The sequence below is a fragment of the Lissotriton helveticus genome, chromosome 10, assembly GCF_964261635.1.
Source record: "Lissotriton helveticus chromosome 10, aLisHel1.1, whole genome shotgun sequence".
NCBI classification, from domain to species: Eukaryota; Metazoa; Chordata; class Amphibia; order Caudata; family Salamandridae; genus Lissotriton; species Lissotriton helveticus.
This window is the reverse complement of record NC_136071.1, coordinates 1197629313-1197635312: the sequence shown is the minus strand read 5'-3', so window position 1 is coordinate 1197635312 and position 6000 is coordinate 1197629313.

Here is a 6000-nt window from a genome sequence, read left to right as displayed (position 1 = left end):
AAGTCAGTTTTACATCATCCAGCACCAGAACAAGGTTCTCTAGAACAAGTATTTCAAGCTACCGATCACATTCTGAAATCACGAATCGGTTACAGTGAGTTAAGTACTATGCATGAACAAGAACTAGCCCGATCAGCAGTCCGATGGATTACTGATTCTACCACTTTTCCAGACGAAATAGTGGCACAAATGTTTCTGAAATTGCCCCCAGCCGAGCAACGACTGGTGGGTATGTATATGATCCAGCACCTCATTACTCTGTATGAGGGTCAACATTCTGATCCAGGTCCGTTACACGATGTCCTGAACGAGTTACTCCAGTATAGATGGAAAGGTTTAGGTACCGATTTAATTAGTGTCATTCTAGAACAGCGCCACAAATATAGAACGTTTTTGAACCCGCATTTTGTTCATGTCTCACCCCCAGAAAGTAAACCCTTTTACATAGATAGACAGAACCCGTTATGAGAAGTACACCCAGTTAGGACAACAGATGGTGAAATGCAACGAGTGTTTGTTTACACTCCGATTACAAAGATGGAACTCTTAGAGATGAAGAAATTAATTCCCTGTCATGACAAAGATCCAGCAGGGTTCCACCGAGAATTAAAAGACATGCTCCGTATGGGAGAATACACGTATCCAGATATTATTAAAATGTTAAAAGTCCTGTTGCCCGCAGGGGTATATGAAAAACTCAAGGAAAAAGAATGGGAGGTGGGAGAGAAAAAGATCGATTGGGCAGTTCTCGAAGCTGAAGATAAGATACGAGTACCAGGTACCGGTCTAGGAGAGAAATGTAAAGAATTACCAGAATTGTTAATACAAGTTTTGCCAAGATTATTAGCCACTAAAAAGGAAGACTGGGATGCAATCTCAGCCTGCAAACAGAAACAAGATGAAGACACTAGTGATTTTTATTCTAGATTCGAGAAATGCTTTAGTATTAACAGTGGCCTCAAGACAAGTAGCGAGTCATACCCTCATCTTTTTGTTACTAAATTAGTCGAGAATTCAAGTCCACAAGTTAAGAACAGAGTTTTGAAAGTTGAAAGTACCTGGCAAGCTAATACCCCGTCCCAGATGTTACAGATGCTTCAATATCACCAGAATAGAATCAGAGAAGAGCAAGATCATGAAAGGAAACGCATGAAAGACACGAAAATGAAAGTACTAGTTGCACAATCTGTTCCTCAAGACAGTCAGAAGAGGGGTACGAATCAAGCCAGTCATCCTGCAGTTCCCGTTAAAGGGACCTGCAATTATTGTAAACAGCCAGGTCATTATATAAACGAGTGTGCAGTTCTGAAACACAACATAGCTACTGGTAAGACTAAAGAAAGACCACATCCGCCTAGACAAGAACAAGTTTCACAGACTTCTCAGCCACAGAATGCACAACAGACAGTTCCAGCACCGCAGCCTATTGCTGCAACACAGCATGTTACACAGCAGATGTACCATTATGCACAGTCCGAGTATCCAGAGTATCAGCCATATTCATGAAACCGCCTAGAGAGGGAGGTAGGCTTGCCTCTCATCGAGATACCTGTAGATCAAGAGGGTCCCTATGTTCATAGTCAAGTATTAGGGAAAGACAGAAAGTTTCTGATTGATACAGGGGCAAGTAGGACCACCATCAGTCACGCCGAAGTTCCAGGGGCTCCGCTCTCAGGCTCTAGAAATGTTTCCCTTGGATTTTCAGGAAAGCCTATTGTAAACGAGATATCTAAGCCAGTTACTCTAGAAGTAGGTCCATTGTCCCGCACTACTGATCTGTTACTTACGAAGTCATGTCCAGAAAATTTGTTAGGTATTAAAACACTGAAAGAATTAGGTGCAGTTATTTGCTGTTCCCCAGAGGGAATACGACTGTTCCTACGTGACTTCAAGGGTCACTATGTATTACGAGATTTTGATCCGAGATTGTCTAATGTTCCGCAGCATCTATGGGCACAAGGTCCAACTGATGTTGGCTTCATGCAAATCACACCCCATCGTGTGACTCTCAAGCCAGGTGTAGTGTTACCACGAATCAGACAGTACAGATTGCCACCTGAGGCTGTAGCAGCCTTATCCAAAATTATTGACGAGCTCATCGCTCAAGGAGTAGTTGTAGAAACTGACTCCAATGTATGTAATTCTCCGATCATTCCAGTCATGAAACGTACTGATCCAAATGCACCCCCAGTATATCGATTAGTGATTGACCTTCGAGAACTCAACAAATGTATTATTCCCCAGTACCCAGTTGTCCCAGATATCTCTTCCCTATTGACAGCCATTGATTCTGAAGCCACATTTTTTTCAGTCATAGACCTCAAGAACGCGTTTTTCAGTGTCCCCATTCATCCAGACAGCCAGTTTCTTTTCGGTTTTTCTTTAAATGGAAGGAGCTATATGTTCACACGAGCTCCTCAAGGTTTCACAGAAAGTCCAAGTATTTACAGTCAAGCACTTAAGAGACAACTAGACAATATTCACATGCCAACTGACACTGCCCTGCTCCAGTATGTCGATGATCTACTGATCACAGCCCGTTCTGAACATGCTTGCGAGCGAGCATCCCTTACAGTCTTGTATTTCCTTGCCGAGATGGGGCACAAGGTGTCCCCTTCTAAGCTTCAATTCTGTGTCCAGCAAGTGATCTATTTAGGCCACTTACTGTCCAAGAGGGGTAGGCAGTTGACACCTGACCGTATCCAGTTAATAGCGAGTCTTCCACAGCCCAAGACCCAGAAGGAGGTACGTGCTTTTATCGGCCTTACTTCTTATTGCAGACAATGGATTCCTCAGTATGCATTTCTAGCCAAGCCACTGATACAGTTAACGACACAGGAGGCAGCCGTATCGACTGTCCTCCCTTGGACATCTGAACATACACTTAGTTTCAATGAGTTAAAGAAAGCTCTATGCCAAGCTCCAGTTCTAGCAACACCGAACTACAGTAAGCCTTTTACACTTTTCGTCACTGAACGTGAAGGTACAGCATTATCTGTTCTTACACAAGATCAAGCAGGACAATACAAGCCCTGTGCTTATTTTTCGAGCACATTAGATCCTGTAGCCCAGGCGCTGCCTGCGTGCCTCAAGTCAGTTGCAGCCACAGCACTAGCTATTAGACAAAGTGATTCCATAGTATTAGGACATTCCTTGACAGTACAAGTCCCACACTCCGTGGATGTTCTTTTAAACCGAACACAGACTCAGCACTTGACAATTGCACGTTTAACAGGTTATGAATTGACACTGTTCCAGCCACACATAGAAATCAGACGCTGCAACGTTCTAAATCCTGCAACACTGTTACCGTCAGTTAATTCAAATCCTGCCACACACGACTGTGTGGAAGTAGTTAACATTATGACTAAGCCAAGACAAGATCTGACAGATATACCATTACCAGATCCCGACCTGACACTTTATGTGGATGGTTCATGTATGAGAACAAGTACAGGAGAACTAGTAGCCGCGTATGCAGTGACTACTGACACTGAAGTTATTGAAACACACCGTATTGACACCTTGTCTGCTCAAGCAGCAGAGCTAGTTGCTCTGACTCAAGCCTGCATACACGCTAAAAACCTGAAAGTTAATGTTTACACAGATTCACGTTACGCATTTGGAGTCGTACACGACTTTGGAGTGCTCTGGCAGGAGAGAGGTTTCATGACTTCTCATGGAACCAAGATTCAGCATGGTCTCCTTATTCAAGCTCTGTTAGATGCCATACATTTACCGACATCTATTGCTATCATGAAATGCAAAGCACATACGAAAGTTACTGACACTATTTCTCAAGGTAATGATCTAGCAGATCGCACAGCCAAGCTTACAGCACAGACACCAGACATTCCAGTTAATAAGACACCGACATACACTCCAGATCCAACTACCTGTATGACAGTTAAGGACCCCACTCAAGATGTCATAGATATCCAGTTACATGCTACTCCCGAGGAAATCAAGAAATGGTCCGAACAAGGAGGGGTCCAGACAGATCAGGGATGGGTAACGAAGGGTAAAGCCACATGGTTTCTCCCCGATTCTATGGTTCAAGTCATTATCAATACCGCACATAGTCCAGCACATTTAGGAGAAAAAGCTATGTTAGATAGTATCCAGAACATTTGGTTCAACAAGCATTTACGAGCTGCAGCCAAGCAGAAAGTCCGTACCTGTATGATATGTTGTCAGTTTAATCCAGGTAAAAGTGTTCCGGTGGAACAAGGTGGATTCCAGCCTCCTGACCACCCTTTTGAAGTCCTCCAGATGGATTATATTCAGATGGAGCGATGTCGAGGTTTCAAGTATGTCCTTGTAGTTGTATGCGCTTTGTCCAGGTGGACAGAAGCATATCCAGTCCCAGATTACACAGCCGCGACCACTGCCAAGCAGTTGGTTCGTGAATTCTTCCCCCGTTATGGACTCCCTAGGGTCGTGTATTCAGACAACGGCCAACCATTCTCATCCGAGCTTATGAAACATATTTCCCTGTTGTTAGGGTACCAGTGGAAGTTCCATTGTGTACGCCATCCAGAAGCAGCCGGTCTCGTAGAGAGACATAATCAGACCCTGAAAATCCGAATTGCAAAAGTATGTAAAGAGAAAGGTGTGGACTGGCTAGTAGCTCTGCCAGTTGCCTTGTTTTATATGCGCATGGTCGCACATTCCAGATCAGGTCTGTCCCCTTATGAGGTCGTATTCGGCCGCCCCCCTAACATGTGGGGTACACCTAGACCTCGAAGTATTACCGATGTTTCAAGTAATATGCTGACAGATTACCTAGCTTCCTTGATGTCTGCCCTCAACTCTTGTCGTTCACAGGTTGCTGCCGCATTTCCAGACAATACCGAGGTGGCACCGCATGAAATCGTTCCCGGATCCATGGTTCTTGTCAGGAACTTTGATCGTTCAAGTCCGCTGGAGCCTCGCTGGAAGGAACCCCGACTGGTTCTCCTGGCCACCCGTACTGCCATCAAGCTGGAAGGCAGGAAGGGCTGGGTCCATTTGTCACATGTGAAAAGATTTTTTGGACTGAAACCTGTTTCAAAGAACATTTCCGAGGATTCTAAAAATTGCCAAAGTACTATTCTTAAGGACTGTCCCGCAAAAGACATTGCTACGAACCCTTCCCTGTTAGAGAAAACTCCGCAGCAGGAGTATAAGCTTAAACTAAGGTCTAGTAAAATAAGTCAGCCAGTTTGATTGTCTAAGTCCTCCCCTAGGTGAAACGGTTAGACCGGTTTCTGACATGTATATAATAGACCCCCACAGAGAGAGAGTTAGTGAGAACTCTAGAAGTTGCACTATTATTTTATGTTTTCTGCTATATTTTAGCATTATGATTTCCTGCACCAGTTATGCATTTTATTTGTGTTTTTCAGTTTCTCATGTAAATAAGTCTGCTAATGTTACAGTAGAGCACACGATTAGTGATCTGCCTCCTCATGAACTTTCTTATCGTCTTGCTATGCGTAATAATTCTTTTATCCGCATGTTACATTATTCACACCAGACCAGCAATGCCACAAATTGTTGGGTGTGTGGTCGACTCCCCCCTTTCCAGACACCGAAGGGAGTTCTGCCACTCTTTCCTTATCCATTTTCACATAATGGTTCGTGTGGAGCATGGTCCACGTTAACGTCATCCTCAAATGATATGTCCCTACTTAATAGTACATGTTTCCCAGGCAAGCAAGGTCTTCCCCACAGAACAGGGTTAGATCTAGAAAATGAAGTTTATAACTTAGGTAATTATTCTTCGAATTTTATGGTCCTGAATGTTCAGTCTGATTCTACTCCAGACTTACCTGCTATGTCAGTATTACCAGTCAAAGGTGAATTATGTGTCCGAAATAATGGTTCCGTACATGTAGGCCATAGTGATTGTACTACTATTGTCAAGTATAGTGACAGTGGGAAATCTATTTTCAAAGCTTCACGTCATTCTTATTTTGTTTGTGGTCAGACCGCATATGTTCGTCTGCCCCTTGATTG